The sequence below is a fragment of the Neoarius graeffei genome, chromosome 8 (genome assembly GCF_027579695.1).
Source record: "Neoarius graeffei isolate fNeoGra1 chromosome 8, fNeoGra1.pri, whole genome shotgun sequence".
Classification (NCBI taxonomy): Eukaryota; Metazoa; Chordata; class Actinopteri; order Siluriformes; family Ariidae; genus Neoarius; species Neoarius graeffei.
This window is the reverse complement of record NC_083576.1, coordinates 67773106-67785649: the sequence shown is the minus strand read 5'-3', so window position 1 is coordinate 67785649 and position 12544 is coordinate 67773106. Positions and strand designations below refer to the sequence as shown.

General features: G+C 43.7%; 1 protein-coding gene across 1 annotated transcript in view; it reads right to left on the bottom strand.

Moving 5' to 3' along the window:
* The window catches only part of macrod1 (mono-ADP ribosylhydrolase 1), a 219377-nt gene that overhangs the window by 155870 nt on the left and 50963 nt on the right, over window positions 1-12544 (bottom strand). The window lies entirely within an intron of this gene.

Genomic DNA, 12544 nt, shown 5'->3' with positions numbered 1-12544 from the left:
CAGGACGACTGATCCGTCTAAAGGAAAGAATGAATGGGGCCATGTATCGTGAGATTTTGAGTGAAAACCTCCTTCCATCAGCAAGGGCACTGAAGATGAAACGTGGCTGGGTCTTTCAGCATGACAATGATCCCAAACACACCGCCCGGGCAACGAAGGAGTAGCTTCGTAAGAAGCATTTCAAGGTCCTGGAGTGGCCTAGCCAGTCTCCAGATCTCAACCCCATAGAAAACCTTTGGAGGGAGTTGAAAGTCCGTGTTGCCCAGCGACAGCCCCAAAACATCACTGCTCTAGAGGAGATCTGCATGGAGGAATGGGCCAAAATACCAGCAACAGTGTGTGAAAACCTTGTGAAGACTTACAGAAAACGTTTGACCTCTGTCATTGCCAACAAAGGGTATAATAACAAAGTATTGAGATGAACTTTTGTTATTGACCAAATACTTATTTTCAACCATAATTGGCAAATAAATTCTTTAAAAATCAGACAGTGTGATTTTCTGGATTTTTTTTTCTCATTTTGTCTCTCATAGTTGAGGTATACCTATGATGAAAATTACAGGCCTCTCTCATCTTTTTAAGTGGAAGAACGTGCACAATTGGTGACTGACTAAATACTTTTTTGCCCCACTGTATACACACTATATTGCCAAAAGTATTCGCTCACCTGCCTTGACTCACATATGAGCTTAAGTGACATCCCATTCCTAATCCATAGGGTTCAATATGACGTCGGTCCACCCTTTGCAGCTAGAACAGCTTCAACTCTTCTGGGAAGGCTGTCCACAAGGTTTAGGAGTGTGTTTATGGGAATTTTTGACCATTCTTCCAGAAGCGCATTTGTGAGGTCACACTCTGATGTTGGCCGAGAAGGCCTGGCTCTCAGTCTCCGCTCTAATTCATCCCAAAGGTGTTCTATCGGGTTGAGGTCCGGACTCTGTGCAGGCCAGTCAAGTTCATCCACACCAGACTTTGTCATCCATGTCTTTATGGACCTTGCTTTGTGCACTGGTGCACAGTCATGTTGGAAGAGGAAGGGGCCAGCTCCAAACTGTACAAACAGTCTGCATGCCTAGGTGCTTGATTTTATACACCTGTGGTCATGGAAGTGATTGGAACACCTGATTCTGATAATTTGGATGGGTGAGCAAATACTTTTGGCAATATATCGTAATAAACAACGAGTCCAGAAGCCACCACTCTACCATCACTGAAGCAGGACTGGGAGACAGTCCTGACCCACTACTCTCCTATACACGCGCACCAGAACTACAGTACCAGAGCCTAAGGGATACACTGTAAATCATGAGAATGGTAATAAAACATTTCATATGTGCTAGTAATCAGACATGAACACAAACCGCTTTGTCTGTTTACACTGTTGACACAGGTCGCTATCACAGCACCATTTATCAAATCTTGCCCTGAATTAATAATGAACTAGATCTGCTGGAGGATAATTATTTCATGATGTACTTTAGCAATATTTTATGACAAAGCAGCATGAGGTATCATTAAGTTTTCATGTTCCTTCATGAACTTAAAGTGTGCAAACATGCGTGCGCGCAGAATTCAGGCTCTGTGTTGGGCTTAAACGCTACTTGGCCTAACAGTAATTTTTGCCTACAAATTTCATTGCAATGGATTCATCAATCTTCCTTCTTCCCTTTGCTTCTCCATCTGGCTCTCCCTCACATTCACTCTCTCAGTCAGTAAATGAGAAATTGAAAGGCAGAGATGGGGAGGTTTACGTGCACAGGTTGGTTAAATGGTTTCTACGCGAGTACACACACACACACACACACACACACACACAAAAAGCACACAGAGGACATCAATCACATCTTTTCCATTTACAATTTTCTAGAGAATAGTTTTCACTACTGAGACCAAATAAGCTGTACTACATGGCCCTGTCCCAAATGGTACCATAAGCCCTGAGGCTCTTTTCTCTTACAAATTCACACTTTGGTGACCTCATTGAAGCGTAGACCTCTGGTGCACAAGTGTCGAAAACACACAAGGGTCTAAAAGTGAACGTTTTGGGACAGTCCCCAAGACCTCATTTCAGTCTGACTGTGTTCACCATGGCTCACTGATAGAGAGAACACAGTCATTCCTTAAATGTTAATATACTAAATATAAAGAAAAGCAGTTACAGTACAATGATGATGTTTTTTGTGTGTGTAATTTGATGTTTGTTTTTGTTTGAGTGTTTTGTCCACCGGTTGTGGTGTAGCTCCGGACCCAGTTTTGGGCGTCGGTTCCCTCTAGGCCTTGGTTCACCTTGGGTGATGCCTGTACTCCCAGCTATGGACTGCAGTGAGCTCGTTGCTCATTTTAACATCGTAGTTGTCCAGCGCTCTGTGCAGCAGTGCTTTAGTGCTTGGCGTGATGTTCCGAGCGATGTTGCTTGGTGGCGTCGCAGGCAGTTTGGGACATACCAGCGCTCTGCGTGGCGGTGTGTCTGTGCTCGCTTTGTGGATCCATGACACGGTGTTCTGAGTGATGTTGCCCGGCGGCAGCGCGGCGGCTGTGCTGGTGGTGTGGGACTTGTTTTCGTGTGCCTTTTGGTAGGACTGTGGCTGCTACACCATTGGAATGACATCCTGACCTTTATTTGGTGGACTTTTTTTTCTTTCTTTCTATAATTGTAAAGCGACCTTGGGTTTTGAGAAAGGTATTATAAATTGACTATTAGTATTATTAATAAAATGCAGGCCTAGACATTAAGCATTTACCACTGGTGGCCCATTGGGCCAGTGGAATTGAAAAGTTACTGGCCCAAATGGAAAATGTGGTGGCCCGAATGTGCACGGTACCCGCATTCGGGCCACCACATTTCATACAGTTCATAATACACTATGATCATTGATTTTTGGCTAGAAAAGTAGACATTAGGGGTATATGTTGTTGCCGAGCGCAGCGAGGCTGAAAATTTTAGCAGAATATCCCCAAGCCACATCATTGTAGGAGGCAATAATCTCCTCATCTCCATACAAAGTAGGGTCACATTTTCATGACCCCCCCCCATCAAGTAGTGTCACTTTTTCATGACCCCCCCCATAAATTCATAGCCCCCCCCCCATAAATAATGACCGCCCCCTAAAATTAAAAAGAGCCTTTTCAAGATTATCACAACTTATAGTTTGATTTTGTACCTGAAAACAATACTGACGAAAGACAGTAACTCAGTCCAAATTACCAGCAATGGACTCAAAAACAGTCAAATCAAATTGAAATAAATATATAAAATGTTTTTGCTTCTGAAAATGTGCACTGCACTGAAATAGCAATAAAGTCAATTTAAGGTTTATAGTTTAGTGCAATAGTTTTCCTCTTCCACACACTCATCTAAAATGCGTGCACATCCTGCTGCCATGGTGTCACTAAGTGTGTCTCGATGGTCATTTGAGACTTTGGTAAACTCAGCCCTTCTCTCCTCGATATGGCGCTCGACCAAAATGACGCTTCCGAACAGCGCCGAACATCTCCGAAGATGACACACTCCTGCTGCGGAGCAGAGCGTGACGAAAACAAAGATGACGGACCTCGTATCGAAAAGGTGCATTTTACGAACAATTTCTTCACAATTCTGGGTAAAATATGAGTAATAAAATTTGTTAATTTGTATCGAAAATGTACTGGCCCGCCCGGGCCACTGTTTGGCCAAATTTAGTGGCCCGAACTGGCCCGAAAGATGTAAAAAACACCGCCGGGCCATCGGGCAAGTGCTAATGTCGAGCCCTGAAATGTTAAGCTTCATTTTTCACTTGCAGATTGACAAAGTTCATAATTTCTTCACCAAAGAAACAACGTGCACAAGCTCACACTTACAAACTTAAAAAGATACATCATAGCAAAATCAGCTGCATGCAGCATTTCCAAATAAGACGATACATAGGCTATAAACACTCGCTTTAATGAGTTATTTTACAGGATTTGATTCACATGAGCTGTTTCGCTCATCATGCTCGATGACAAATTATATTAAATGATGAAATTCACTTTAACGCTAATTTTATTGTGGCTACTGCCTCACATATACCCCTTTTCGACCAAATCAGTTCCAGGGCTGGTTCGGGGCCAGTGCTGGTGCTGGTTCACAACTCGTTCAACTTGCGAGCCAGCTGAGAACCAGTTTGCTTTTCCATAGCTCGCGGTGCTAAGGGGAGCCACGTCATTACATCACTGTATATGTCAGTTACGTCGCTGCATTTGCATAAACCTTGGCGCGAACATCGAAGCAACAACAACACGGAGAAGAAGAAGCAACAACAACAACAATAATGGATGACTGCTGCTTTACTGCATCCATGATATCTCGTCGCTTATTTAAAAATGACGACCTTTCGCGGTCTTGCTATTGTTGTCGGTCTTAACAACTCCCCCCCCGCTGATGCAAGCGGTTCTTTCCTCTGGCCCAGCAAAGAGCTGGTGCTACCCTCAGGGATGCAAACACAACCATGGTCAAAAAAGAGTGAGGTAGCACGGCGACGCGGACCCCCCACCACACACACACACACAATATCAGTCAGACAACAGTTTCAACAAAACAGAAAATGTATTAATTACTATTATTTATTAATTCAGTTCCCAATCCATCTTCAGTTCCCCACCCCAAAGTCAGTCCATCTTTACTCCTTTTTCTTCCTTTTCTTTGCCACTTCCTGAAGTTTGTGTAGTGCCTTGGATGTATGCACCACGAACTCATAACACACACATAGGTTACACATTACCATTTGATCACTCGATGTTCTAAAATAGCAGCTAGTCGGGTGCTAACGGTTAGCATTTTAACTAAGCCAGACAGCCACAAGCTTTAATAAGACCAATTCTTGCACGTATAGAACGGTATTACGGCACTTAAATATTATCTAGGAACAAAAAATAATAGTCATTAACCCATGTAGACACTACGTTGAGAACATATACAGTCATCATGCAACTCCTCAAATAACATTACGTTTTTCAGGCGTTTTTTACCCCAAGGATAGGTCATGGCTAATATGGTTAGATGAAGGAGGCTAGGTTACGAGAGACAAAGTTAATTTATATATGCACAACTATTTTAACACTTACGCTTTGATTGTAGACGAGTAAATCACTACGTTTACATGCACATAGAATCGAATTTCTGCCGTTGCTCGACTGAAATCGAAGTTCAAAATGCCATGTATACACCTTAATTCGGCTGAAACTGAACCGAACTTGATTTCTCGGAATCGAGCTACACGACCTAGTTTATGCGATTTCTGCCGAGCTACTTTGTGCATGTATACCCTATCGAGCTAGTTGTCGAGCTACTTCCGGAAGTGACGAGTGACGAGACCACAAGCGGGAAACACAACAGCCTCGGTCGGCATGACAACGAATCATGACAATGGCATGGATCTTTTCTTTTTGTGGCATTGTTTGCACTGTTAAAATTTAGCTCACTTACTGTATCACCAAATACATCTGTACAGCTGTTGCATAGCTGTGAATTGTGTACATAAACAAGTCATTGTATTTGTGTGTGTGTGTGTATATATATATATATATATATATATGGCGGCACGGTGGTGTAGTGGTTAGCGCTGTCGCCTCACAGCAAGAAGGTCCTGGGTTCGAGCCCCGGGGTCGGCGAGGGTCTTTCTGTGTGGAGTTTGCATGTTCTCCCCGTGTCCGCGTGGGTTTCCTCCGGGTGCTCCGGTTTCCCCCACAGTCCAAAGACATGCAGGTTAGGTTAACTGGTGACTCTAAATTGACCGTAGGTGTGAATGTGAGTGTGAATGGTTGTCTGTGTCTATGTGTCAGCCCTGTGATGACCTGGCGACTTGTCCAGGGTGTACCCCGCCTTTCGCCCGTAGTCAGCTGGGATAGGCTCCAGCTTGCCTGCGACCCTGTAGAAGGATAAAGCGGCTAGAGATAATGAGATGAGATATATATATATGTCCAACATCTGAAGAATGTCAACAAAAACAAAACAATTGAACTTTTTGTGTGTTTATTAAGACATAAGTTAAATTGTAAGCAAAAAAAAAAAATTTTGTAAGCAAAAAATGGACTTTAGAAAAATATTATTGTGCAAAATAAGTTGTCTTACAAAACAGTGGTCTGCGCGGGACAGTTTGTAGCCATAGTCTGTTAGAGCAAGCCTAACAGCTTGAACACGGAACTGCTAGTGTTGCCAGATTGGGGGTTTTAAGTGCATTTTAGCGGATTTGAACATGTTTTGGGCTGGAAAACGTCAGCAGTATCTGGCAACACTATAGCTCTTCTTCATGACGACAACCGGAAGTGTACCAACACGATGGGGCGTGTAGCGCCACGTGTGGCTCAGGTGCACAATGCACCTTGCACAATAGCCCGATTTCACTTGTGCATGTAGGATTGGATTTCTCTGGCACCCCTGCTGGGACCCTTTGCTCGATTACCAACAGCAGCTCGATTTGGACGTGCATGTAAACGTAGTAATTGACTTCCACTTCAATGCTGATCGTTTACTCCCAGTCACCGAGGCTCCAAAGAAATACACACTAGTAGATGAAATTCAGCAAGTTGATAAATGAACACACCTATCTGAGGAAAAGCCCGGGAGTCACGTTCCTTAGCAACCAGATTGCCCAGCCATCGGTTCCATCCACTGACAGTGTAGCAGCTAGCAGTTTGTAACGGAACGCTGTTGAATATTATAATAGCAGCCAGCAGCTACACTGTCAATCTTACTATCTCTGCTGTCAATGGTTCCATATATCCACCAGGGGGAACCAAACGTTGTATGGTCTGCACAGTACTCGGGTCTATCATTACTACCAGAGTGGATTACCGGAGAGCAACGCCCCCCCCAAAAAAAAAAAACTCTTCGGATCTGCACAAATTAACAAATTACACAAGTCGCCCAAAATGCCGGGGAAAAAGCGGAATGCGCCGAAAAGCGCGCCGTTTGCACGCCTGTACCCTGGAACTGTTTTTTTCTGGCCCCAGAGCCAGTTCTTTCTCAGTGGAAACAGAAAACCCGGTTCCAAACTAAGCACTGGCCCCGAACCAGCCCTGGAACTGCTTTGGTGGAAAAGGGGCAATAGAGGCTGTAGCCACTAGGTCATCGTGTTGTAAGAATGAGTACAACAGTCGCGCACTGCGCATACACGTGTTCTGATTAAAATGGCCGGTGAGTGGATACAATTCGGTTCACCATTCAAAATAAATGGACTAGACTCAAGAAATCGCTTTCAGACATGTTTATGCTTATTACAGAAGGAAAGTGCGTTCCTATTTTAAAATATACTCCAGGTTGTCCCCTTCTCCTCGCCTTCTTTAGCCAGTGGTCCCATGTGTGATGTAGATGTGACGCACTTCCAAGTTGTTACGGGAAGTTGTCAAAAAGAAGAAGAAGCCGACTTTATTTCACACATGCACACGTAAGCACAGTGAAATTCATCCTCTGCATTTAACCCATCTGAAGCAGTGAACACACGTGCGCGCACACCCACAGCAGTGGGCAGCCATACTACAGCGCCCGGGGAGCAGCTAGGGGTTAAGTACCTTGCTCAAGGGCACTTCAGCCCTTGAGCAAGACCACTGGGACCACGGAGCTGTAGCATCAGGCGATTTCCAGGAAATAAGAATTTGGGTCATGGTGACAGCGTGTGTGTGCCAGCCTCAGTTCGGAGGTTTCAGTTTCGAAAACTGTAAGGAGGCAAGAGTAGAATAATATAAAGGACAGACACTTGGTATATTTTACTTCTGTGATTTTTAAATTGTTCATCTTTGGATTATTGCCAAAAGTATTTGCTCACCCATCCAAATTATCGGAATCAGGCGTTCCAATCACTTCCATGGCCACAGGTGTATAAAATCAAGCACCTAGGCATGCAGACTGTTTTTACAGTTTGGAGCTGGCCCCTTCCTCTTCCAACATGACTGTGCACCAGTGCACAAAGCAAGGTCCAGAAAGACATGGATGACAGAGTCTGGTGTGGATGAACTTGACTGGCCTGCACAGAGTCCTGACCTCAACCCGATAGAACACCTTTGGGATGAATTAGAGCGGAGACTGAGAGCCAGGCCTTCTTGTCCAACATCAGTGTGTGACCTCACAAATGCACTTCTGGAAGAATGGTCAAAAATTCCCATAAACGCACTCCTAAACCTTGTGGACAGCCTTCCCAGAAGAGTTGAAGCTGTTCTAGCTGCAAAGGGTGGACCGACGTCATATTGAACCCTATGGATTAGGAATGGGATGTCACTTAAGCTCATACGTGAGTCAAGGCAGGTGAGCGAATACTTTTGGCAATCAGAAAACAAATTTTATTTATAAGCAGTAGCCACATGTACCCATCGGGCACCTATTTTTTGTAGATCTTTCTTCTTTAATATCGCTTTATAATACATAGGGCCAAATTACTCAATTCTGATTGGTCAATCAAGGAGTGCTTTTTTTTCCTTAACACGGGGCCGTATTTCTGAAATGCTACTGGCTAGTTCGTTGCTTGGTTACGGTTACAAAAATTAGCAAATTTTGTCAACAAAATGGCTGACTCCGCTGACTCAGCAATGCCGAGTTTCGCTATGTTTGACGAAGAAATGATAAACCAGTTGAAAGCTGCAAGCGAAAATGAAAATACCAAAAAAAAAAAAAAAAAGTACGAATTTTTGGCTTTCCATGTTTAAGAAATCAAAATCCTCATGTCGTGTCGCCGTGTCATGATGAAAGACGCTTTAGAAACGGACTCAAACATGCAAGGTAGTCTTGCGCCCTGATTGGTTCAGAAAACGTGAATGACAAATGTTGTGAACTTGAATGGCTTCCGAAGTATGAATTTGGCCCTATATATTATAAACAAGTAATCGTATGGTTCCTCGTAAAATTAAGGATTAATTTCACTCGTGATTTCGAAGTTTTGAAATTGGCCGAGTCGCGAAACTTCGAAATCACTCGTGAAATTGATCCTTAATTTTACTCGGCCCCATACGATTACCTATACATATCCACCGAGCCTTGCTCTCGACAATCCCATCCACAGTGACTGGTCCTCACAAATATTTGCAAAGGGTTTTGGGCAATAGACTGGTACTGAGGCCATGTACACACATAGCCGGGTATTTTTAAAACCGAACATTTTCCCCCCCTCCGTTTATAAAAATGTTTTATCCACACCACCTCGTCTTCGAAAAAAATCCCTTCCACACGTAACCGAACATCTGCGTTTTCAATCACATTCATAAGCATTCCAAACCTGCAGATGGCATTATTTCCCCCAATCCTACCCCCTAATCACATCAGAATAGCCCTCTGTTGGCGTCACTTCCGCCTAAACATAAAACATGGCGCCAAGCTCGTTCGTCTGGACAGACTCGGAGACAGAATTGCTTCTAAACACAATTTGAGTATAAACTTCAAAAGACGCAAGAAAACGTTGATTGGGAATCTTGTCAAAGCAAATATGTGGACATATTGACCCTGTTTTTGGAGCAGTAGTTGGGCTTATAAAATTAAACATGTAAATAGCACCTGCACAATAATTAACGCTTTCAAGGCACTACTGCGATCCATTACTCATTGTCCATGCTTAATCTGGCTTCTGCAGTAAACAAAGGTCGCACGTTTGACGTCAGGGCAGATTTGTTGTCATTTTTTTGGCGCAGATTGTGACGTTCTAAAACGCAAAACTCCGGTGATCTCTGTCTACACGAAAAGGCATACACGGAGTTTTCAAAAATCTTCACTTTGCCCGGAGTTTTTTTAAATATTCGTTTTTGATGTGTTTTCATGTGGATGACAGGCCAAAACGTAGAAAAATATCTTCGATTTAGCAGATACCCGGCTACGTGTGGACGGGGTCTCAGACTGCTGTTAAGTCCAATTCAATGCATGATTAACCAAAAGGTGCAGTAAATCCACATAATGGGCATCACTGGCTGCGCTTTTGAAGCCTAAAATGAGAAATGTGACACCCTACAACACAATCAAACAAGGACTACAAGGCAATGCACCTAAAACATCAAATAGTGCCTGCTGCCATGAACAGCAATAAACACGGAGCAGTACATGGTGAAATGCTGTGACGCTCATGTAGGTGCGTACAGTCAGGGGTAAAGGTCAGAGTCAGAGCAGGTACAGCAGCAGCCGTGACAAACTTCCATCAAATCTGATCATCACATTCTAGCTAACATTATCTCGTAATAAAGGGATGAGGAAGGAAAAAAACATGGAAAAAAGAGAAAAAGGATGGTTAGGCAAGGACGAGCTATAAGGAAAGACGGAATAAGCAGAAAAAGGTGTGAGAAGCAGAAGAGAGTCTAGCGCTACGTTCACACTGCAAGGCTTAATGCTCAATTCCGATTTTTTTGTGAAATCCGATTTTTTTGTGAGGTCGTTCACATTAACAAATATATGCGACTTGTAGGTGATCCTCAGTATGAACGAAAAGCGACCTAAAAGTGTTCCGCATGCGCATTGCAGGATACGACGACGTCACACGCAGTGAGCATGGCCAGTGTTTACGGAAGTAAAACCGCCTGGTTGCGGTATGACCCATCCAATCTAGCTTGAATAGCTGTATCCCCCCAAATGGAAATCAGCTCCCTAAGCTCTGCGTCCTTCCATTGAGAAGATTCAGAACCTTCACAGCCCGAAGCGTCCCACGCATTGATGTCATGCGCAGGGGCGCAGATACGTTTTTTGAACTGGGGGGGACAAAAAACTGGAGGGGACAAAGCTGCCAGCAAACCAACCCCAACCCCGATATCCCTGTCAAACTTGTTGTGGGTTACCATAGCAACCAAGCTCGAGCTCGCAACCTGTGCAGTCTGCGCAGCTCAACCAACCGAATATCAGTCTTTGTTTTGTTTTATGTGAGTTGTTGCAATATGTATACACTGCTGTGCACCTCAATAAACCGAATGGTAATTAGTCTTTTGATTTTTCCGTGAGGTTTGCCTTATGCAAAGAAAGACAGCATAGATGTTTTTTCCTCCCTATAAGTAGGGGGTACCGAACGAGGTGAATTTAAATCTGGGTGGGACGAGTCCCACCCTCTATCTGCGCCCGTGATTATGCGCCATATTGTTGTAACTTTTTTTGAGAGACCCGCCGCCTACTTCAGCGCAGAATAGTGACGTTTGTGGCTTGTTGATGACGTGTAAGTCGGATGAATGCGACCTGGCGGTTCAGACTGAAGTCGCATATGAAAAGAGCGGATAGGAATCGGAATTAGGACCACATATCCAAACGGCCTGGGTCGGATTTGAAAAAAATCGGATCTGTGTCGTTCATATTGTCAATAAAAGATCGGATACAGGTCACATATGGGCGAAAAGATCGGATTTGAGTCACTTCAGCCTGCAGTGTGAACGTAGCCTCGAAGTTTAGGGCAGAGTGTAATGAGCAGAAAAAAATGAAATGTAAAAACAGTTCCTCCCCGGTGCACCAATAATTAGCGCAGATTCACTAAAAATCCCCAAATCCATTACTGATTTTAATTAACCCACACATTCATTATTACCACAGTGAATCATTCTATTTGAATTAACTCTGTGCTAGATATGTTCACCATCTCCCCACGCAGGTGAGTACAGCTCTCCAGTGAACTATTTCCACCTGGCTCGCTCTGTATTGCCCACACTGTGCCCCGAATGTCAGGAATATTGTTTTTGAACACTGCGTGTCTGATTGATGTACAGAAGAGCCATTAGAATGGGGAGTCGATGGGCCCTGGGAGAGCCTTTAAAAAATACAAACTCTTCCGCAACACAGCCACATGTTAGGATTGGGAAATACATCACAGCGTTGCAACAGAAGATAATACTCGCCAGTGTAAAACTTAGGGTCCCGTAATGGCCATTGTGGTAAACATAAAAACAAAACAATCAAATATCGACAGACTTCAATTTTAGATTCATGCTATGAAATTCGTCAGGCATCTGTAAATGTTAAGAGGGCAAACAAGCCTGTTGTTTTGCTGTTGAGACAAATCGTGTGGACATGTCTGTCTAACGCCATCCGGTTCTCCAGCCCTGTCAGCAAAGTGACCCAGTTAGTATTAATATTGTGTGTAGGTCTGAGCCGTAGCTTGGCGCCATCTGTAAAAGAGATTTTCCACATAATTCTGCATGCTGAATTCGCTTCACGCCCCACTTTTCAAAGCTACCATTTTGTCAAGATTTTGAGATCTGGGGGATTTGAAAGTACTGCAGTTAGAATACGATTGCATTCATTCACTGTTCAGAGTTCTGTGTTCCCAACAGGTGATGGCTTCTCGAAAGTGATGCGAGCAACAACTCCGTCCATTACCACGTGATATACAATCAGAATGATGACAACGCCTCTGGATGAACTGAGACTTCAACTCAAAACATCAGCTACAAGTTGGTTTGGTTTTGGGAGTGGTGACAAACAGTGACTGCTTTGACTGGAAACTTTTTTTTTTCCTGAATGGAGTTATCCGTGTCTCTGTGCCTATATTTTACAAGAATCCCACCAGTAATGGCTGTGATGGCCATCACTCACTGAAGTGACCGGAAATCCAATAAGACTGAAGATTGTACCACGATTTTATCT